This window comes from Cebidichthys violaceus, unplaced genomic scaffold (genome assembly GCF_023349555.1).
Source record: "Cebidichthys violaceus isolate CVI_PGR_0920_01 unplaced genomic scaffold, fCebVio1.0.p SCAF_12, whole genome shotgun sequence".
In the NCBI taxonomy this organism is placed as follows: domain Eukaryota; kingdom Metazoa; phylum Chordata; class Actinopteri; order Perciformes; family Stichaeidae; genus Cebidichthys; species Cebidichthys violaceus.
The window spans coordinates 3,490,293-3,515,185 of NW_027176285.1; positions in this window are offsets into that span (position 1 = coordinate 3,490,293).

Sequence of the window (24,893 nt, forward strand, 5' to 3'; positions counted from 1 at the left end):
TATATGACAACAAATCAACTCACACATTCTAAATCACTGATTTTTGTGGCAGACCTGCAGCTGTGTTAAAGTACCTTATCACCATTCATCTCTTGCATCGTTTCTTGTGTGTACTGCTTTACCAGTTTGTGTTCATCTCTGTGTTTTGCAGTGTATGGAAATCAGGACACCAATATACTGTTGTGAATAGAACATATTTTTTGGGTATGTGGGTTGTGTTTGCCGACAGTGATAATTAAATAATCTTTTCCACGCAGATCATACGGATAAAATACTTTTTGAAATGATTCAGAGATGTCCCGGCCCTCAGCATGCATATTCATATATTATTAAGGAACAGAGAGCGGAGAGAGCATCATCTTATTATGGCCAAAGGATGATTTATCCTTGCATGCTCTGAAGAGCTGTGAAGTACTGACGGAGTGAGCTTATAAGAGAGTAATGCATTTTCTCCGCTCGGCTTGATTTCAGATTTCTTCTCTATTGATCAGACGACTAGACAAAGAACAGCGGGCATGCATACACACCTGTAGCTGACATTTCATTCTAGCAGTAGAAAGAGAACAGGACATTTGGGCAAGCTTAATTTCTAACATTGACGTAAGTTACTATTTCTACCGAAAATAATGAATGCATTGCTGTGCCAAACTCAACAATTAGCAACAAACATTTACTACAAAATAGATTTGAATAACATAATGTATAAGTAATTATTCAAAGTGCCTTTCATTGCATGTATTTCTGTTACTGCACCAACCCTGCTAAAAGGCATTTAGCTTTATTGGTAGATACTTATTTCTATTTAATGATAGGAAATGTTGTATTTGCATCCCTAACAAAAGAATCCATGACATGCTTATCCTGCCAAATGCATGCATTGTACACTCAAGCACACATCCCCAGTGCAAACACCTGAGCTGTGAGCCACTGCTTTGCAGGACGACCATGTGTGAAAACGTAACAAAATGCTGCAGGCTGCACGCCTTGGCTGCGATTGAATGAATGATGTTGACCGTGTTCACCGCTGTAGTTTCTTGTGTTAGCATGCCAACGTTTGATAATTAGCGCTAAACACGACGTGCAGCTGAGGCTGATGGGACTGTCATTAGTTTTGCAGGTGTTTGGTCGTGAACCAAGTACTGGATAAATGAACGTTTTTACCAGATGATGCCACTCGATAAAACAAATAAGGGTTTACCAAGGTTAATGCAATTACTTCTGACGGCAACGCTGCAATTCATCCAATGGATTTTAAGACGTTTAATACAGAGCCAAAATGCGAATACCTTCATAAGCTTTAAGAGTCATTTTGTGTGGTTGATTTAACCGCAGACCTGTGGAAACACGTTTCTGAGGGACTTAACCAATACGACAACTCTTATCCCAACCCCAACTTAATCATACCCCCAAAACAAAGGTTTTGACTCTAGAATGTGATGGTTTATCTTTTGGGAACTTTGACTAAAAGATGGGAGGTGAGTTCCCACGATGCCCGCATAAACACACACTTCGGTAGACACAAACAGCCACACACATTGTTTGTCCCACTGTCAGCAGCTCTGGGCCTCATACTGAGAACTTCATTCCACCGTTGAATATGTCAGCTGCATTATGCCAATCACTGTCAACAGCGATGGGTATGTGTGGTTATTAGTATGCCACTGAGTGGGTGAGTCTATCTGTGTGTGTGTGTGTGTGTGTGTGTGTGTGTGTATGTGCGCACGTTTGTTCGCTGGTAGACCTGTGTGAGCATGTGTGCTTTGCATAATGCTTTGAACAAGATCAGTACATACTGTATTTTAATTGGAGAGCAGAGTAAGTAATTGTTAGAACTCACAAATTACCAATTTGTGTTACGGGACAAACAACACATGTCAGTTCTAAGGAGGACGTTGGACTGTTCTTAAAGTGTAACTTACAATTAGATGAGGTATATAAAGCAAATGTCAAGTTCAATTCCAGTTCACCTCATTCCAAACTTATGTTCTTCTGCCTTTAACTGAGTTCATAGCAATCTGTGTCAAGGCACCGATATTGAGCCACAGCTGTTGGTAAGAGCAAGCAGTTTTTTTCCCCGAGTACACATTTTGTTTGTGTGCTGTCTGTGTTTGTGTGCGTGTGCACATGGATGGTTCGCAGTGCTCATCCCCCTCACTCCAAGCATGATGGCGTTTTAACGATTCTGGCAGATGTTGTTGTTGTTTTTGTTGAGAATGAGAATGGAGAATGAACTCACTTAAGTGTGAGATGGTGATCTGGTGAAATTACCTACCTTTCCCCCTTCAAGGGCAAATTTGAATGGTGCTGTAAATCAGCAACGGGCTCGTTTGTAAGAATTATCTCTCTTCTGATGGGGGGAGAGAGCTGACAGGTCGGGCTATTAATTAATCTGCTGTCCAGAGGTTTGTTGTGAGCAATTAAATGCATTAAATGTATCTTTAGTTCCATTTTTTTAAATTAGTGTGGTGCTAAATTCAGAATTTAGAGGTTTGAATGTGTTGTCTAACAATTTCCTAAAAAACAATGCATAGCTTGATAGGAAAAAAATATTCCCTCTCTATCATCCCGACCCACTGACAGTGTGGGGTGGTGTTTCAGGGCATAGGTAAAGAGCATTTTGGCCCCATTGAGAGTGTGCGGTCGGTTCTCGCTCGCAGGTCAAACGCTGCCACTTTGTCCCGTGCGGCCGAGGCTCAAGAGCACGCAGGCCACAGCAGGATGAAACGTGCCCTGAGCTGCTTTAATTCAAAACCAGGTACCTTCCCACAGGTTTGCGTACCCGCCGTGAAACAATCAGAAAGTCACGTCCTCTGATTCACTGCTTTGTTGTCACTAACACGGTCCAGCTCTTCATTCACATGTTCGCCCGCTCAACCACCGCTGCGATCTTTTCCCGTTCAACCTCAGGTAAACGCTGTTGGCTCTGTCAGCACTTTGACCGTTGTTAGCGCCGTTAGCGCCGTAAGCTGCTAGCCACCGGCTCAGGTGTCTCCATGTTGAGGACCATATAGAAGCAATGTACATGCTCTGAATTCCATATTGAGCATTTTTAAATCATTCAGTCACATGTTGTTTGCCATGATTGAAGAAAGCCATTTCAGTTCAGCATTTTGACCTTGCAGTTACAACTTCCAGTGTGAAGAAAGCACACTACTGAAGTTTCCTCCAGGAAAGACAAAGACTCACATGTAATTGTATCACAGGCAGGCAGGGTGAAATGATGAAACGATAGATGATAAGACAGAAACTGACTGTAAGAGAAAGGACACAGATTTGCCGAGAGATCTGGAGGAGAGTAGAGAAAAATGGACTCTAAATGCTGCGACACAACGAGACCCAGCAGAAGAGTAGGATGGAGGAAAGAAACAGGGAAAGATGGATTGACTGATACATTGATAAAATAAAATAAACAGGCTCCGACTATGACTAAAGGTTTCACTCGATGAGTTGGCCTTGTGAGACAAACAGGAAATACAAGACAAGGGAAGCAATATGTTGAATAAGTTCTTCCAAAAGAATAATACATTACATTTTTATAAATCTATGTAAGCATTTGTACATCCAATTCTATACAGACATTAAAGCGTTTACTTGAATCTAAAGTAAATCAGTAAGTCATTGTCGGTGTAGCTTTTGAAGCTTGTACTTTCATAAATCTAGAAAAAAAAAGAACATCTTGAGAGATTCTTCCTGGAGCTGATGAAGGAAAGCTGGTTGAGCTACTTGATAGAATCCAAGATGTACACACACTGAATACTGTGTGTGTTGGTTAAGATGTATGCATGGTTATTGTAATATATATGAGATTCTGATTTGATAATTTAAGGAACTTAAACAATGCTTAATTTATAGACCAAAGTTGGCATTATTTCTGTAAACAAATTGGAAAAATGGAAATATTAATGACTTGAACAATGACATGTTACTCAAGATCAATGACTTTCATCTACTCTAAAATAATCCATTACCTTGTGGAGAGTTTAGTAGATGGAAGCTGAGTTGTTAGCTTTGTTTTGGGTTTATGGTTTGGGCCACAGTTTGTGTAGACAGACTGTCTGATCTATTGAGACAGCATTAGCTGCCTCCTCCTGCTGCTGGATCAGATCCTCAAGCATACGTCAATTTCCCAACTGTTTAGTTAGTTGTTTACTCCATAAATACTTTTATCTTGTTTGCCCAGATTACTTCCAACATTCGTTTCCTCACATGAAGCCCATATTAAAAGGGAATGGACGGAAAATGTTCTCGTTTGAGTTTGCGTCTCATCACAGACTTTTATCATTCAGCGTTTTATTAAATTTGAACACAATCTTGTCCTTACCTTAACCATGCCATAGGTGCACAGTTGTTATACAAATGTCACTAAAAGCAATCCAGGAGTTTGGAGAATCTTCCAATATCGTGGGCCATAAATTCATGTCTGGCAATAGGGTTGGAGCAGCTCCAACGGATGAGTTTGGGGGGTTTAGGACTTTGCTCAAGGGCCCCTTAACAGTAATAGTTACAAGACAGGGTAAGTGGTGCATTCGCTTCACCCATCCAGATTTATCTTCGCCTCTGCAAGCCACTTCTGTCCCTCATGCAACTGACATAAATAAAGTCAATGCATCATTGAAAACGTGCAAAATTGCAATTGAGCCCTGGTGTGGTCTATTGCCTTGCTAAATATTTGTAGTTCTTAAGCATTGCTCAGTTTCACCAGCCTCCGTTGCGTGTTGGCCAGCAACTGTACGACCAGTTTGTGTGTACTTATATGAGAGCAGCTGCAGATAGTTTGATTTTAACTGGCATTGTTTTGGGAATCTTTTTCCCCCTGTTGGTGGAAGAATGGATTAATGCATCCACCACAACTCCCAATCTCTGCACCATGACTACGAGGTAAAACCTCTTGTTTATACCAACAAGCTTTAAAAAAAAAAAAAAAAATCTCCTCACATCTGGCACACTTTACTACAGCTGGCAGGGGATTCTGTTTAAACCCTGCGGCTGACAGAGAACTGCGTTTGGACCTTGCTGTCGTCTGGCTCACACCCATAGCGTTTGCTACAGCGAAAAAACGGGTCTGCCATAAAATGTGTGTGCACCTTTTTCCAATTGAATTTTTTTCTTTGCCAGTGTCAGGCCCGTTACTCTTCAGGTGGAAAAATGATAGGTCCTCAGATCGACTTCTACATAGTGAAATACTGCGGTATTTTAACGGTGTTTTTCGAACAACATTTTAAGAGTTCATGAAATACTTTCAAAGGGTTTTCTACTGGAGGTAAAAGAACATGCAATTCCCAGGATGATAGTGTTATTTTAGCGTCATCAAGGGGGATTAAGGGACTAGAGCCTGCTGAGATTTCCAATGAGAGATTATAATGGATGTACTGTAGAGCACTAACACAACATAGTCTTTACAGCTACCACAATCCTCTCTGTGTGCTTGTGGATGCATGTGTGCTGCCACATCAATTGATAACGCACACACACACACACACACACACACACACACACACACACACACACAGGAGTAGCTGGCATAATAGGATGCAATACCTTCCCATCTGTGTTTGTGCTTTATTTTTGTTCATTAAATAGCAGCCAGCTTTTACATAGGGCAGTGGCAGTGTGAGGATGGAAGTGGTTGGGTAGTGGAATGAATTCATTTAAAAAAGGAAAGGCATGTCAGGAATCACCTGGGAAATCATAGATTAGATAAAGCTACCTGCTTATTCCTCCTGGAGGAAAGTAAAACATTGCAGCCAGTATTAACTGGCTGGATGAAGGAATTGGACACGGAGAAAGAGACAGTGAGTCAGCGAGAGACATGTAGGGATGCAGACAGGGTGCTCTTATAAAACACCACAAGTCAAAGCATGAACTAAGCTCACGGGTTATTCCTCTGGGAGGAAACTTCTATACACATTATAGGCGGCAATAACAAGCTTGGTGACTGACTGAGTTGATGGTGAGAGACGGACAATGAAAAAGAGAAAGTTGAATCATGAACTAGATGAAGCTATGTTTGAGGTTGAAGCTCCCTTTTCTGGTTTCTTCTGCACATCAAGTTTGGTCATAATGGTTAGGGTAATGAGAAACTAGTGAATCCAAGAAATAATTTTTTTTTTGTAAGATATAGAAAGCACGCTCAGGTGAACAGATGCTTCCCTCAGGTAGTCCCCCTCAGGGTTGTTTGTCTTCGCCCTCAGCCGGGAGAGCTCCAGGCTTGGCAAATGGTCCATTCTTTCCTCCGTAAAGCACTGAGGTCTGCAGATGGGTCGGGATACAGCTGGATTTCCACTGCCAGGTGGGGCGATGATGAAAGGATCAGACTACAGATGGCAGACGTCACCCAGAGATCCTTCAGAGTCAGACAGCATGGTGGGGGCAGGCAGAGGACAATGGTGATGAGAATGACAGTTCTATCAACACGAGATGGCAAACAGACTGCAATTCCAGCAAAGACGTGACCTGTAATGTCTCAAATAAGTAAGGAAATGGCTTAATGACGAGGCTAAGAGGGAGACCAAGGTGTAGGTGATGAGTTTGTCCTCCTTTAACCTAGGCTGAGCATCATAGTATTAGTCAGAGGGTTTGATTATCGTCACAGAAGCAGACAGATGATAGAGAATAGGGAACAATTTTGTAAAGACAGTCGTGGGGCATGATTCAGTGTCATACAGGTAGGCAAAGTTTTAAAAGAACTGATCTTTCTTCATGCACTTCCCCTTTGTTTGTATATGGATTGGTGACACATCAGTTAAAAAGCTATACCATCTGCAGTGGGATTATGATGCCTGGTATAAAGTGAGCGCCCAGAGAACGCATCACAATATGGAGTTTACATATAGGCACTAATTTAATTTTGCCCACATGTATTCAGTTAAATGAAGCCCACTGTGTTACAGTTTCATCATTATCTTGACTGTTTGTTTTTTTCTTCCATTTCCATTGGTTTCTCTGCTTCCGTCTCATGTATTCATCTCCACAGCTATGGAAGGTACAACATGTTCCTGTAGGGGTGTCTATGCGAAATGACTGCGGTATTGATGACACAAATTGAAAAGACAAGCATACACAGAGTCAGGCATAACTGCATACTTGCAATGAGTCAGTTATCATAATCAACATCTCCCCTGAGAAACTCCCTCACAGACACAGACTTACACCATCAACAGTGGGGGAGTGGATTTTGTCCCTGATTTCTCCTTAGATGACCTTTTTTTTCTGCAGTTTTCCCTGAGAAAGGGCAATGCAATTTTCGGTCCTTTACTCGGAATGAAATGAAGAGACTGCGTTAAATTACAAGCTGAAGAAGAACATTTGTGATGATTGCGTGTCATGTTTACCCAAACCTCAAATGAGCTTTTGATGACAGTGGTTGGATCTGTTAAGTAAAATGTTTGGAATTGAATTGAAAGCACTTTGAAGAGTTTGGGCAGTGCATGCTTATGATTGTTCTACATTCCCTTTTTGCTTCCTCATAGTGCAAACCTGTGTGGTGACGAGTGAGATGCATCTATGATTTGGTTGTATTTCTGTGTGAGTTCTCCGTGACAATTAAGAGGCCAACCCAAACGGAGCTATGAGGAGGCAACAGTGGGACACTAACAGTGTATTCAGCTAAGTTGTGCAGAAACTATGAGCATTTGGAGCATACCAAACAAGTACACATAGCCCTGCTACCCCCCCCCCCCCCCCCCCCCCATCACTCTAATCAGCAGCAGTTGGAAAGACACAGGAACGTGTCGGCATGGACTCGTGATGTCACCCATTGCTTTTTGGACATGTGTTTTTTGGCAACCAGTGAACAGACGTGACCATATTTGGACTGCGGAGAAGTGACGTAGATATGCCATATACATCTCTGGTAGCGGTAGCAACCCCTCAAATACAATGTAGCCCTGACCTAAAGCGTACCCTGCTTCATGGTCTATTTTATTTTAAATGGGATCAAAGTGTACTAAATGAACATCATGCTGTATTGAAGAAGACTTGAAACTAGTGATTGAGACAAAAAACTCATGTTTACTATGTTTACTGAGGTAATAAATCAAGTGGGAAGTAGACTTATTTTCTCAGGCCTCCATAGAATCTGACTTTATTTTGCAATCAGGGGAGTCGCCCCCTGATGGCCGTTATAGAGAATGCACTTTTAAGGCACTTTCACATTGGCTCCATTTATCAGAACCGAAGGTTGGCAGCTTTGCATAAAAGCATATCAGTATAAGTTTGTACACCAGACCTTACCGACAAAACAGGAAATCTACCGAACTCTAATGTGACTCTAAATGCTGTAAATTACTGTACACGTTACAAACCTTAGTGTTCCTCCTGTCAAGCCATCAGGGAATTCATATTTCATACTGTCAGACCAAAAGATGGTTTAACACAGGTTTATGATCGTTTTTGCACTTGTTCATGCTTTCTGCTCATCATATGCTGTAAGGAAAGGTTGCAAATGTGCTGCTTTATTGTCATTTTAACAGCTTTGAACACAGAAAAACAAGAGACAACTATGCTGGACTCATTGTTCCCATTTTTTAAAGATGCATACACAAATTTGTAAAATTGTCTTGTTTCCCCAAAATGCATTCACATTCATGCAGAGTGTTCACATTCTTATATTAATTGCCTAGGGCTAAGGAACACCATTTTATGGAAATAAATTGTTTTTTTTCCGCAGACAGGGTTTGAAGTACCTTGAGTATAATGAGGAGAAATGAATGACAAATTCATACCATTCATGTTCCTTCTTCAAAATTAGACATTAATTGCCCATTAGGTGTGACAGTACTTTCTCACAGACTCTAAATCTTCCCATTGTGCTAAATGGCTTCTGTGCTAAAATGGTTTTATCCCTTAAATGAGAAAGCTCAGCGCCCAAATGTGACTCATCCGATCCCTGAATGAAGCCTGAGCTGAACTCCTCTGCAAATACAGCATATATGATTTGCTCTCACACACAAACACACACGCACATGCACACATGCACACAGCGACAACAATTCAATATAGGGCCTTTGATTAATTAAGGCTTGATGATTTGTGATGGCTCATCTCTCAGAGAGTACAGGGGAGAGAAGGAGAGACAAGAAGAGAGAGAAAGAGGACCGAAGATGAACACAAAACAGGAGACTAAAGTCATAGTTGTGTCGCTGTAATTAGCTCGCTTTCTCTTGTTTTGTTTCTTTAGGTAATTGCTATGAAAGAAACTTTTTTTTCCCCCCACATTAAAAGTAGAAAATACATTTCAGACAGTACAAAAAACATGTGAATCCTTATGTGTTATTGTGGAAACTTCTGTGTCACGGACATCAATGAGTCACATCGATGTGACACCCATAATTACATCAAAGAGCAGCCTCGTGGACATTTTTGCTAAAATGGGACATTGTTCTCTCACATTGCTCCCTCTCTCCCTCTTTATCTCCCTTTTTCTCCTCAATTCACCCCTCCTTGTGTAATGAATGATAATTCCGGATAATTACATCTGTTTTGTACAGTCAGCACACACAGCTGGACACAGAGGACAAAGCCATAAATGTGTGGTTTCTGGCTCACTCTCTTGCTCTCCTCATCACATCCCATTGGTTACAAGCGGGGACCGGACAGAGCAACAAATCAAAGTTCCGCTCCTGGCCAGAGAGGACATGTTGTTGTTGGGTGCAGAGCTTTTCCATCTCCCCCGCTGGACCTCTGCCTGAAGGTCGAAGGCGTTCAGCGAAGCCAGATCTCGGTCTGTCCACGGCGGGCTCATTGCTGCCGGGGGCCCGCTAGAGGAGTCACTGGTGGACCTGTGTGCCATTCATTGTTTCTTCTGATTTCGCGGGGGAATAGGACTTGATGATATAACAGGTCTTGTTTGCTTATTTGGGTCAAAAAGAGGCATCGGTTATTAATTGAGACTGTTTCATAACCAGTTAAACGTTCCTTGTAGTTACTCTAGCACCAGTGTGGGGCACTAGGGGGTAAGAATGTGTTGGACACCTACACCCCCCTTTGCTTCAGCAACAGAAGGAGACAGGAAGAGAGAGAGACGGGAGGAAAAAGGACGGACAGACAGGCAGGGCGGAGAAGAGGAGAAAGAGAGACTCTTACAGGAGAGGCAGATCAAGCTGAAGCCTTGAATATGTAATGGCTTCATGATGGATGGATGGCCTACAACCACATCAACTGTGTGTTACTTATGCATGTCATTAAGTCACTCCATAGAGAGGAGTCAAACTGTGGAGCAAAGCATAAACACTTATGATGAATGATAGATGGACACTCTGGCAGGTAAATAGGCAGGCAGGGAGACAGACACATAAATGTGCTGGCAGACAGAAAAGCGGCCACATAATGAGGCAGGCAGGGAAATTAAGTCAGACCAATAGAATAGTGCAGAGTTGCACGGATCAACCATTTACAAACAGGCAAAGACCTCATATTATGCATTAAAAGGTACAATGTGGAATTAAATTTAATTCTGAAAAATAACAACCTTTTACCATTCAACTTTGTATTTTCCTGATACAAACAGAGCATAGTTTGCAGTATGGATGTTAATAATAATGTTAATAATAATGTTAGTTTATTAATTGGTAATCATCAGCTGGCTGACAAGAAAAACACAGGAACTTAGCTCGGGTCTCCTCATGGTTCTTGAGGAGTTGTGGCTTTTTATTCACAGACAAAAAAAAAAAACTGTCCACACACTTCAAACTACTATGTTCACAGCTAGCTCCATACTCATTATCGCTTGTTACGGCAGGCTTGCAACACACCGGCAGAAACCCTGACAAAGTGTGTCAGGCAGACGCAGAGCTGACAACCTTTCAGCTAAACTAATTGATGCAGCGGACTAAATACGCTGCATCCTAACAACGCATTTAACATTGTGCAACCACCGAAATCTAAACAGTTCATCCTCGAGTCCAGGTGGATGTATGTGACGAATTACAAATTCCCTCCAGGCGTTCCTTTGAGGTACACGAGAATGGACGAGATGGACGGACGGATAACCCGAAAAGAAATCCTCCCTAACACCTTTTGTGATGGTATAAAAAAAGACTTCCACCTTCGATACTTTGAGAGCACAGTAATTACTCTCAACTACAAGAGGACACAAACGCCTGAAACAATCTGTCACTTGTCTGGTCTGGACGGTTCTGATGTAAACCTGCAGGAAAGCCCACATACAGTCATGCGAGCAAATAAGCCAGATGGACAATTACACACACAGAAAAAGACGGATAAAAGGAACTAACCGACAGGCATAACCCCAGTCGACCTCAGACCTCAAATCAGAGTGTGAATAAAAACAAAACAAAATGGCAGTGTCTTTTAGTCATCACTAAGCTGACAGCTGTTTTAGGATTTCATTGCCCTGTGTGGGTGTGGGTGCGTGAGAGAGAGCGTGTGTCAGGGATTGAGGTCTAGGTTGACATGCTTCACGGGATAAAGCCTGTTTTCACTATGCAGCCTGTCATCTCAGCCCTCCACACACTGAACACAATCTAGATATGACGAGACTCTTCTCACTTCCAAACTTTATTTAAACTATATGGGCAATTGCAATAAATTCCCTGCGCTTCTCATCCTACAAATCAATGTAGCCAGTCGTGTGACATATCGCATATCCTATTATTGAGGTTGTGTTGTTTTGTTTCGTCATCTGGGGCGGCTGGAATTACCATAATAGAAGAAAAACTGGGTGATATATACGAAGCGGGTATACTAGATCACTTTTATTTAGTCTGCTTACTTTTATTTGACTAAAAATATGACCGTCAAATATCCTTATCACAAAATCGAGCAAGTGTTTCCATTTGATATTCCGTAATAAAAACAGATAGCGTATTTGTAAGGAATGTAGCAAGAGGAAAGAAATGCCACGCACTCCTTACATTGATAAACCCCAAAGCTGTAATGGATGGATTTTGTTTTTATCACATTTTCATTTTTTTTACACAGGAAAAGTTTTTCCAACTTTGTTTGAGAGTCAAGAAAAAACACACGACCAAAACATGATGAATGTACAAATGAGTATTTCTGCACAAACAGTAAGTAACTTACAGCTGAGAGTTCACATCATTAGCCATACGACCATGTGGTTCACCTCTGTTGTTCGCCATCTTGTTGAGCGTATCGCCAAAATGTCTAGCGCTGCTGCAAAATGCAATCAACACCACAAAGTCAATGTGTTTGAATGCTCTGAGAAAAACAGGCTGTCATGTCGCACTGTTATTTAAATGTGTGTGTGTGTGTGTGGTATTTTGGGTTCCCTTTCTCTTAACCACACAAAGAGACAAATTAAGGCTCATTCTAACCACAATGTGGATGAGGAGTTTACTTTCCGGTAAAAACTTCCCCTCATCATTTTTCATTTCTGATGTACCTATAAACCATTGTGTCAAAAAGGATATGCAGCTTTTGTACTTCAGCTTCCAGCCAAAACTGATTTGCTGGCGTGATTCACTTGATAACCGAACAGCTTCAGGCGAACAAACGTTGCTCTTCAGGCGGCTTTTGAGAAAATTGCAGTCGCAGTTATCTTAGCAGCGACAGGCATCACCGGTGTGTCAGCCAAATATCTGGTTTGTGCCCACTACCTTATAACAAAGAAGAGCACGGTGCACAGAGAGACGCAGGTGAGCGTGGAGTGAAGCATAGAAACTAGAGAGGAAAGAAGGCAGTATGAAAGAGAGCTACTGGAAAAATATCACAAATCTATATCACAATAACATGTCACATTGACCGTGATATATGTAACAATAGCTGTTTCTCTTTGAATACATCCGTGCATCATATTCTCACATCAATATGTCGGTCGACACAGATTCTGGACTGGACTGTTAGCTCATCGGTATTAGTAAGAAGTCATTGGTTGTTAAAAGTTTGCAGTTGAAGTATATGCAAATACTGAGGAAATTGCCACTTTGGGGATTCCTATGGTCTATTTATCCTATAGTCTTCTTTAAATATCATATTTGTCCACTCTGCATGTCTGGTTCAGTTGGTTATCCACAGTTTGGTTTCAATTTGGGTCCCTAGTTTTAGACCGATAAAGATCTCTCCTGCTTCTCCTGTCAAATCTGACAACCGTTGCTGGCAGGTTTTATCAGATCTTTTTTTTTTTTCCCGATATGCTAGCATATTTGATGTTTCCATAGCCCTCTCATACTGGTGGTAAAAGCACACTGCTTTGGCACATTGAAAGGATTTGGCATTTTGAGAAAACCTGCGATTCCTAGAGACAGTTATTAGCAAAGACATTTCATGAGGTAAGGGTTAGTAACATGTTTCTTTTCAGGGGAGAGCCACCAATTGAATAGCCTATTGTCTTCCAATGAATGCTACAGTATAACTACTTATTGGCAAACTCAGCAGGAGTGTATTGGTAAATCTAATTCCACTGATTAACACATGGTGATAACAGTGTAAAACAAGCCAACGGCGATTAGCCCAATATATTGAATCCTCAGTTCAAGAGACTAGGATTTGAGAGAGTAGGATTTGAGAGAGCAGGATTTGAGAGAGCAGGATTTGGTGGCATCTGTAGAGTGGTTGCAGATCGCAAGCAACTGAACACCCCGCCGCTCAAAACTCCCTTTCTAAGAACGCAGTTCGCCTCACCCAGAGGCCAACCGTACCATTTCAACACTACCTGCCTTGCATTGCTGGTTGCAAGTTGTTTTATAGTGTAATTTCCCTTTTTGGATGATCTCTGAATTAAAGGAAAATGGCTTCATAAAGGCAGAACAGAGCTGGCAAAAAGTAGTTTCCCCCAGTGACAGCATCCTCGATAAACCAGAATGCAATGCATCCGTGATTATGTTGTAAAGGGGACTAGAGTTCTAAGTGTTATTATTTCTGATGTATGTCCCAGAGGTCAACTGTTTTGTTTGGGACTTCATTAAGCACTGGGGCTTCAATTTTGCACCATTGACCGGGTGATGTAGCAGCTATTCATCACCAGCGGAGCGCATTGACACAAGCAGCTAATGAGGGCTTTTGCAAACACTGAACAATGGATACTTTTAATAAGGAAAACCGCTGGATACGGATGGAGAGATGCGGTAGATGAAGGATTGTGCTGAGGGAGCAGAAGATCACCCAGTCATCCATTTCATTAAAAAAAAAAAAAAAAAAAAAAACACAAGACTTGAGGGAAAAGTGTCCCACAGTTCTGCTTTTACCTTCCTTTTCAACTATGCTCAGAGCTGTTTCTGAAAGCATTCAACGGATAAAATATGGATTTATGCAGAAGCAGCAATGCATCATATTTTACAGTTATATTCAGTATCAGTATGTGGATGTGCGTTTTGAGTGCCGATTACAGTACAAATGAAGAGTGTTTTGGGCATGCACTCAAACTTTTTGTCTTTCACTGAATCCTCTACATCTGTGAGTCTGTGAGGCACTTTTTCTTGCTCATTGACTTCTTTTTAGTTAAAAAATATTCAAGCCTATCGCCCCACTTTGTCATTGTGACGACTGCACTGTCCCCCCCCCCCCAAAACTCCGAATGTGCCTGTGTAGGACTTGTCCGAACCCTGTTCTGCTTCACATGCCGTCACTGAGTTTCCCTCCTGTAGAGATCACCTGACTCAGTCACCTGCCTACTCCAGCTGCTCCTCATTCACGATCAACTCCAGTGAATATAGAGGCCACTTTTCTGTCTGGGTATTTATACGTTCCAATGTCGCTATGCTTTGATGAAATGTATGATGCCGTTGAGATCCGCTAAAAGTTCCTTTAAGTGGAAGCCTGTGTGGCAACGTTCTTATTTTGAATGCGCCATGCATGGCATTTATCATAGAAGGTGTTCAAACCTTTGCCGGTGTCCTGTAAAACTGACTCTCTATGGATAACTTCTTAAGATGCAAACAGTGTTCCGACTCTGCCAGTATATATTTATTTTACTGCTACATGATAAACAGCTTACTAAACTGACCACAAATCTGTTCTCTTTTTTTCCTCAGTAACACTGGAAATGAAGTGCCTGAAACATAAATATAAAATGCTAATGAAAGCAACCTGTAAATTTACACACAGTGAAACCGTGAATTAAGGGGGTAAAATGTGCTGAGCTTTTAGCCGCTGCTAACAAGTTCGGAGTTGTTTATGAGCTGATCAACGACACGTTTGCGTGAGATCCTGTGATTCCTGTACATAAATCACTTCAGCGCTGTTAATTGTGTTTGTGAAGACACGCACACACACACACACACATCATGCACTGTGCATACACGAGGAATTCACACGTTAAAGACAAACGCTGCAAACGCAAAAGGAGTTTTAGACACTACACACTTTTTTTTTTTTTATCCATGTGGCAGCATTAAATACCATCGTGAAGCCAGTTTCTTGAATTGTGAGTTTGCAAAGCTTTTAATGTAAACTGTCGTAGCCTATATGGGTAATCGTATTGGTTTTTAGTGTATTCAAACTATATTGGACTTGTATTGTATGTGTATGTAATCCAATTAATCTTGTGCACAACCATGGTCCACCTCCCGCAGGTGTTTTCACTCAAGGCCTGATTAGATCTCCTCAGAACTCGGTGACCTTGTGCATATTGCCCATGCTTGACGTCTATCTCATTTGCTTGTTGGTTTGTTGCAGTTCTTAGGGTCGGGGGAAAAAAAAAAAAAAAGAAGTCCCAACTTCAGCCTGAGCAGAGGTTTAATCAACCAGAGGAAACAGCTGTGACAGAATGCAGGGGCGCTATACATAAAAACTGCATCGGTTATTAAAGACATGTACTGTGCCTCACACAGCTGGCCACAAACACGTCACTTTGGCTCATTGCGATGTAACGGCTGAGGTGATTAAACATGTTGATGTTAGATACTCCGACATGTAGGAAAGGCACAGGTGTAAATTGATGAAATGAATGATGGCTTAATTCCATCCAGCTGCTTTTGTTTCAGGGTCCTGTCACTGAGCACAGTGTCACACTGTCATGGCTCGCTGGGGCACTTCAGTAGAACGGAGCCACGTTAAAATATACTGGGATTTTTCTTTTTAATATTTCCCAAAGCTCTTTTCCTGTTAAAATGTCAATTGGAGAGAAAAAAAAAAAAAAAAAAGCCCTCTTTTCACTGTTCCAACCATCCGCAACTCTGGTTTGGTGGAACTAAATCATTAATTCACAGAGTAAGATATTAAAATATGCCGGCTCTACATGCTGTTTTCCCCCCGCTGTATCTCTCTGTCCCGCCGGCTTCCCGCTGAGCAGCTGTCAAGCTGTAGCAGCTCATTGGCGGCTCTTCGTCCTTCGCCCCAAAATCGCCGCGTCGGCCTCTCGTTGTCTTTTCCCGGTTCCTGAAGATGGTCTCCAGCGCAACCTCTGTCCGAGTGAGAAGAAAAACTCGGCAACCAAACTGCCCGCAGTGACATTCAGTTCAGCACAGTGATTCCATTACTGGTGGTGTTTGCCCTCAAGAGCTCAGGTCGTGGAGGGTCACCGCCGGCCATATCCTCCCCACTGCAGCGGCCTCGTCCATAACATCTTCTTCACTGATACTTTGGGATGCCATTGACGCTGTTGCAAGAGTAACACAAGCGAACAGAACAGAGACGTTTTTGAAAGGCATTAGCTTTAGCGGCGCGCCGCGGTTCTTCCTTGCCTCCAAAAACATCACTGTCACCGAATGAGGGAAGAACTGATTTTGTGGATGCGTTTCAGAGACACAAAAGAGATCGACAAGAACTACTGGAGTTTTACAAACTCTATCCCAAACTCGGCTCGATATAAGTGTGAAAATCTTTTGTGTAACTGTGCACTAATATCCTGATGAGTGCATGCTCCATTACTGTCAACACAAACAGAGAAAAAGAACAGTGGTGGCAAGAAAAAAACATCTGTTTTATTTCATGCTACTGAAGTAAACTAAAGGTGAATTAAGTTTAAATCTACAAAGTGAGGTGCAATGCTTACATTTTAACATTTCCATTCAAGAACCTGTACAACTACCAAATGTGTGGCACAAACCAGTATGTTAATAAAGTCTCAATTATTTAACAATGCATCAATGCCCTCAAACAAACACCTCCATCTCTGTCGCTTCCCTTCTACACACACGAATGTTTACAAAAAGACATACATCACACGTTCGCTTGAAGACCAGCTTTTCTCTCCCATATACAAATACAGATGTTATTAAAGGCTGCTAGCGGGGGTTCTAGACAGTCCAAACACATTGTGCTGTATTGGAGTGGAGAGGAGAGGCTTACACAGGGCTTCGTGGCTGACAAGACCCCCTGTTTAGGTATGGAAGGGACAGCGGAGAGGAGAAAGAGAGGGGGGGGGAATGGGGTGACGGGGAGGATGACAAACACAGGCACAGCTTCACAGAAAAACTTGACCCCCTTAGGGAAAGAAGGGAGAGAGAGAGAGAGAGAAGAGGGGAGATGGAAAAAGAAAAGTAGGGACAACAAAAAGAGGAGGATTAGAGGAGGACAAACACACAGCTTCATAGTTGACAAGACCTCCTGCTGCGGCCCACGGGGGAGAGGAGATGTTTGGAGAATAGAGAACAGAGACGAGGAGAAAAACAGATACAACTGCGTCAAAGTTTGGAGACACAAAAGCAAACCAAGAAGATGAAAGATGAGGGTGAAAAGGAGGCTGAGGTCCACATACATTTGTTTGCTACCAATTCTATTCGTCTGTTTTTGTTGCCGCTGGCTTTTTCAATGTCAATCAATTTCAATGAGCCAAATCTGGAAAGAACAGAGTAAATGTCAATATCAGGATCCCTAAATCTTTCGCCAAAGAGACTCTGAACATTTTTTTTTTTTTCCCCAGAGCTCTCACCATGCGTATATCAGGCGGTGTTCAGACTCATTCGCACTTCTTCCTGTCTCCATCCCCTGCGCCTCTCTCCGCAGGAGGAAACAAATGCAATGCATAAGCTGTGGGGCTGTGAGTTTACGGGCTGTAAATCTGTCTCTCAAAGACAGTTTTTACCCTCTGTGTGGGCGTGTTAATGAGGGGTCAGCACCGACAGATTGAGTGACTATAGTGCATTAACTAGATTTACTGAGCTAGCACCTTGGTGAACAAATGAAAATGACACGTAATGAGCTGCAGATGGATTAGAGTAATTCATGCAGACACACACACACACACACAGGGGCAAACACACTTTTAACTGGGCTTTTTGAGCACACACACACACACACACACACACACACACACACACACAAAAAGCCCATATTAATATAAGCCCCAAATGTGCGTCACTGTGCTTGATTCACATTCTAACTGCTGAGAGGAAACGTGAAGCCAAACTAGGAAGGCAGGTCATTTTTTTTTTTTTAAGAGTTTGTTTCAAAGATGCCAGCAGACGGTTTAGTCTTCGCACTGTTGACTCCGGATCGCTCCTCTTTTTTAAAATGGATAACAACAAATATTTGGCTTTGGCCACTGAATGTGTTCAATGTTCAAAAGATGCCAGAGCTCGGGATCCTAATCTGTATGCTAATGAGGGTTGCTTGATATTTCATCCTAAATTGTGTTCCTTGCTGCTCTCTGATGCCAACAGAAGCTATAGGGCTGTGATCGGGACAACCATGCTGCAGGAATGGAAGTAGAACATCTTCTCCTCCTTGTAAAATAACAATGTGGTCATGGAATCTGCAATAGTGAACAAAAACCCAGTTACTTCCCTAGGGCCTTTTGTTCGTTCTTCAGAAGCACTTAACAGACAGTGGAGGCGACGTGAGGCCGACATAATGATGACTAAAGGTTGGTGAGAGAGAAGAAAAGGAACAAGAAATTTTAATTTTAAAACAAATGAATCTTCAAAAGAATCGTTGTGAAATGTCTTGCAGCTGTCCCATTTCTGTGATTTATTCTTTTGGTTCTCTATTGTATAGCCTTTGCCCTCTTAAGAGTTGTCGCTGTTGTGTTGATCCCCGTCTGCATGCACAGTGGAGAAGATTCTTTTTGCAACCTTGTGCCCTGCAGGGGCCTCCTTTTACTTCCACTTGAGACATGGAAGACATGCAACCGTAGTCCTGCTCCCATTTTGTCTTCAGCGCCAAGCAGTCAAAAAAAGTGAAGTAGTAAGGAAGATGAAGAGGTCTGCTGTCTGTCCGGCTGCTGGGTCGCTTGCCATATCTGTGTTCGCTTGCCTATCAAGGAGCTGAGAACAGACGAGCTGAACATCTCCACATGCATCTTCTCGGACATCGAGGAAGAAGGACTGCCGTAACGGGCGCTAGTCTGATGGCTCAGCTCCCTCCATAGCTGGCTCTCTTCCTGGCTCTCCCTCCCCCTTGTTGGGAACACTTGATGATGATGATGATGATGATGATGATGATGTTGATGATGAGGAATACGAAGCACCCCATTTACGGCTTTCTCTGTCCCCGCCGAGGCCAGGAGCCCCGCAGCCTCGGCGTTCCCCTTCTCCGCATCACTGGCCCGCCATTAAAGCACTTTTTCAGGACCTGCCGGGCATCTGCCAGTCTCAAGTTGTGGGTGGAAAATGGAAAAACATCCCCTCCACATAAACTTTCTGCAGCAGTGCTGTTTCGAAGCAAGCTGTAACATTATTTGTCTCCACACAAGGCTGTCATGGTGTTAACCACGGCGCCTCACTGCCTTATTAAGCAAGGCATTTACTGTTTGTGAACTAGTGTGTGTTGTCTGATCCTGGACCTTGGTGTTACAGTTGGGCATAGACCTCATCCAGCTTCCCTTTATGATACAGAACATTAGTTGTGTTTTGTATCTCCATGTTCTATAATGTTAGGCGTAGCCCTCTAAAGGTGTGGGCTCCTGTGGCTCCTACCAAACACTGATTAGCACCTTCAACCAGAAACGGGGGGGGGGGGGTCTAAACACTGAAGTCACCTGCTGCTGGGTGTGGTTGGATGGAATGAAATCCTGCCTGCTCCTGGGCCTCCCTGACGTATGGCAGGAAGCAACTGGGTCGAGGGCACATTCACTTTTCCATGTTCCAAACTGAATTAAAAAGAAACAATGCATACAGTTTACAGAATAGAGGGTATGCATTAGGATGGAACACTAAAGCCAAAACAGTCAAGAAGGAGTCGTTGTGTATGAGGAAGCTGCCTCAGTGCCCCAAAACAATGTGCGTTAACGTTCACGACATAATCCCTAACCTTAACCATGAGTTTAATACAAATATTTTCATCCTAACATCTTATTCATGAATTTTAGCCTGGGCTACATACATATCATAAAATGTAAGCACAGTTGTTACCTTGTAGTGTGGGTATAGCTGGTAGCTGATGTTGAGTGTTTTGCAATTGCTTGTTGGGGGAGAGACCCCATGGCGACGTCTGTGTATCATGACAGCAGGACGAGAAGGTGTCCGCCATTGTCGTCTTTTGACGGACGTCTCCGCTCACGGTGGAGGGTGGTCCCCTCAGGGCGTCCCTCAGTTGACCTGTTTATTTATTCCACCCTCCTTAATCAAGACGGCCCTCCTTAGCTGTGAGCGTGACTTCGTACCGAGTGACACTCTTTAAGGAAATGCCAGTGAAGGAAGGACTGCTTCTGCAGAGCTCCGTATCGTGTCCACCGGGAGCAGGGATACGTTTGTGTCCTTTGTGCAATCTCAACAACAGAGCATGTTTACACTTTTGTTCTGCTTGCTGTTGACAGTAAAATAATGTCGTCAGTTTCAAGAATTAGTCAAATCCACTGCCATAATTAAGGCTACAGGAATACATATTCATATATATGATTTGTGTGTACTTCTGGGGTGTTCATTTGGTATATTTATTGTTTTCATTCATACACATGTCCTGCTTACAAAGTATGATTGAGTCATTTTTCATTTTCTTAAGACAGAATCGACTTTCCTCCTCCTTTTCTCATTCTAACACCCTCAGCTCCACCTTTTTTATTTCCCCTCTCTCCTTCTCTCTTCAGAGCTGTCCATATATTTTGTCAACACAGCTTTGCCACGCGCACTCCCAGCACCGACTGACCGAACGTCTACAGGTCCGAGTGAGCTCTCTCCCATGTTGTTTTAAAAAACCCATTTCATTTTGTGTTTTTAACACTGGGCCGACACTCCAAGCCAACCAGCGGGCCAGGTCACTGGGGATTCTCCAGGTGCTCCTGATTTGCCGGTCCAGTCCTGCCCCTGTGGCTTAGAACAGCATAATGGATTTGTCGAGGCCGAAGGACAGTGTGCAAAATAAGTACCATTCCCGGGTAAGTGCTGCAGCAGACGCCGTTTCAAAGACTTCTCAAATTGTTGTGAGTTACCCTATATACTGATATCTGAGGCCGCGGCTTCTATCAGACAGCCTAAACTGGGACAACAGCACACTGTGAAGCTGAAAGTCGTATTATTCTCTCTCTCTCTCTCTCTCTCTCTCTCTCGTGATGAATAATTTCACAGACAAATGACTGCGCCTCCTCTTCAGTTTCCCCCTGGTCCAAAGGGGTCCCAGTCGGAGCATAGTTTAATTCAATATCGTAAAGGTCCATCCAGTTAATTGAACTCCAGTCTGAGCAGAGAGGTTGGTCTAATTATTGGTTTGTCTCTGCCGGAGCCACAGCCGGCCCTCAGCAGGAAGAGATGGACCAAAAGCTCCCCACAGAGAACCCCGCTGGTGTCGACAGCTGAGACAAAGCAACAATTAGCAGCAATTAGCAATTAGTCTCTGTTGCTAAAGTGAAACTAACATCTCTTGCTACTTGGCTGTAGGGATTTAGTCCATTGTTTGGATTCCAAGGTGAGAACTACGTTGATCAGAATAGATTTTAACTCATCGCAGGAAGACACAGGAATTAGCTCATGTTCCATTCCATAATGGATTAGTCCTGTAGTGCACCCTCTGTAGTACATTCCATAAATACGTACATGATTTTAGAGACTATCCCTAACTTGTTCTCTTTCCTTATTATTACCTGTGAGCACTTATTGGGTAGTTTTTGAATTGATGCTTTTCATTTTCCTTTCTCATTTGGCGACTTAATGGGATAACGTCGTCATTACTTTGCACATTTCCCCCAAGTGTCATGCAGATTCATCTGTGGAATTATGATTGAACCATTTTGTGTTTCTACACTGGAGAATGAATGAATCGTTGGATAATGAATAACCATCGTAAACAGTAAAACTCAGCAAGTGACCAAGCTTGTGTGCCAGTGTAATTGCGCTCGTGGGAATAAAATGACACTCTTTGATTTATTATGTTATATTTCACTGAGATAAATCAGCTAGATGTTACTGTTTGTGTCTGTACTTTACTGTAAATGTATATGATGTTGAGAAAAAAACTGTTTAAAAACTAGCTGGAAAGTGATCAGTAGTTTTGCTTAGTTTTTGCTGTGGAACAGTACATATGGGCTGTGAAGCTTCCCTCTCACAGGTGCATTTATAAAGTAGGATCTGGGTATACAAAATTGGTTCAATGAAGAAATAATGCAGCACCCATGAATCTCTTATATTTCTGAACTGTCTGCAGCATTTTGAAAAATTAAAATAGGTATTGAGCGTCCATGTTACAGAAGGTAAGAGTATGTGTTGGTATATAAAAACAAGTATTTAACTAGAGACTATCTTCTGGGGGTGTTAAGTGTGTGTGAGTTTCTATCTAGGGACTAAATTTAGTTTCTGGCGCTGCTTTGGGGAAGCAGGGCCGTATTTGTAATACGCATATTAGGACAGTGTGGTTGACATTTATTGTTGCTTATTAAAACCTAAGTTAGGCTTTCTTGTCGGCTTCCCGACACATTCTAACAAAAAGAGAGAAAGTAATGGTAAAAGTAAAAAATATTATATTTACTCTACAGCATATTTTGGTTCCAGAGCAGAGTTGAGTCCTCTGTCTGAGCGAACGTCACCACAATGTGGTTTTGACAGATGCCTGGAAGACGGACAAGTTTTCGAAAATTATGGAAAATTGAGTTGTCCTGGCTCGCATGAGCAAAACAAGCATCATTCGCCGTGTTTGCTGATGCACGGAGAGAAATGTATTAATAGAACTGATAATTCAGCATTTTCTACATTGGTTGCTAGCATAATGATATATTAGGAATAGCTCTTCTCTTCCTCCCTTTGTCTTATCCCTTCCTTGCTCCCTTGTGTCTGTCCTCTCCTCTCTTAAAACGTGTCTTTCTCTCTCTGCCACCATTTCTTCCCCTCGTCTTGCTTGCATGTTAGTCCACCACTTTTCCTGGTCACCATACTCCTCACATCCTCCTCCTCTCCTTTTGTCACTCATCCCTCTGTTTGTCCCTCCCTTTGTCCCTCGCACTGTTCTCCAATCTCCTATTATCTTCTGGGGCTGACAACTCCTCAGAGCACGAGTGTTATAATTGGATAGAGGAAGACGTTGGCTCCAAGTGCTGCAAGTCGCAATCCATAAAAAAAATAAAAAATTTCCCCCCTCTGTATCTGTCGTTCTCTCTCACTAACCCGCTTACCTTTCATGACTTTTAATTAGGCTGCTGCTGACACATTTGTGTTGCGTGAGTGTTTGCATTGTATTCACAAGCTGGTCCATTCTCTGTGTAAATGTGAAAGTGTGCACAGCTACTGGTGTGTGTGTGTGTGTGTGTGTGTGTGTGTGTGTGTGTGTGTGTGTGTGTGTGTGTGTGTGTGTGTGTGTGTGTGTGTGTTGAGTTAAAGGAAAGAACAGACTGCAGTGATAACAAGCCCGCTAATTAACTGCTCAGCTAACAAATGCGTCGCTAACAAGGCTGTACTTGTGGTGGCACCAATGTTTGGAGCAACACACAACTATCTTCTAACATTCAGAATATCGGCAGAGATGAAAAGAAGCTCGACAGTGCAAGCAAATCAAAAGCAACACAAGCAAATCTGTCCGTGTCTATAATTCAAAGGTTGTGTGTTTATATGTTAAAACATAGTAATGGGGTGTCGGGGATATTAAATTCTCGGGAGTATAGATTATGGAGCGAGCTGTGCGTCTGTTCGGCTTGATACCATTTCAGGCAAGTAGTCACTGGTAGTACCTGATACTGTAATACTGCTATAGTACATCATGAGGTGACTCATTAAAGATGTTTATGTCAAAATACAAATCCAATTTAAGTCCAAATTCAATAAAAACAATTATTGTAACGGATAACCACATACTGACGTTAATCATAGGATTGCAATTCATCACTTTAGGTGAGCACATACACACACATAGTGGCTCTCAGTGTGATGATGAATGCGAAGCGAATAACCGCAGGACGCGTGACCTGAACAAGAGTGATAATACAGTATTTGCAGCGACCTGGTTGGTTTGAGCAAAAAAAATATATATTGATCAAAAAAAAAATATTCTCTCGTTTGTCATCATCACTACGTTATATTTAACGAATAATAATAATGTGGAAATTACATTCCTCCACTATGAAAGCATGATGGAATAATAAGCATGAATCTGACAAGCTGTTTCCATCCCTTTTGTGAAGTGTAAAGGTGAGCTAACACTTAATTATAGGCCACACGGTCGTGCTGCATAGCGGGGAATCCGACTCGCCAAGCACACGGGAGTCTGGGGGGGAAATTCAACTGGAACAATTTATTAGAAAAGAACAGAGGCACGACAGGTGGTTGCTATACCTCCTACTTATAAAATGATGCAATCATGGGGGGGAAAAAGTCTGACCTTTGAGTGTTTAAGTAAATGTATAGTGCATGCAAGCTATATCGTCCCTCAGTTTCAGGACAGGGATAGCGTGATGATATTGCACCAAGGAACAAAAAAAGGGGAAGAACTACCAGCTGATCTAAACAGTGCAGGTTTGAATACTCAGCAATATTCTGCATTGTAGGCTTCAAGGATACACACAATGCACTCTGGTGGGAAATGTAAACTGAATGAATGTGAGCTAAACGTGTTTACAAGAAAACTCCAGAGCCTTGAACCTCAGTTGCTGCACATCTCCTCTAACGGTCTTTATCTGA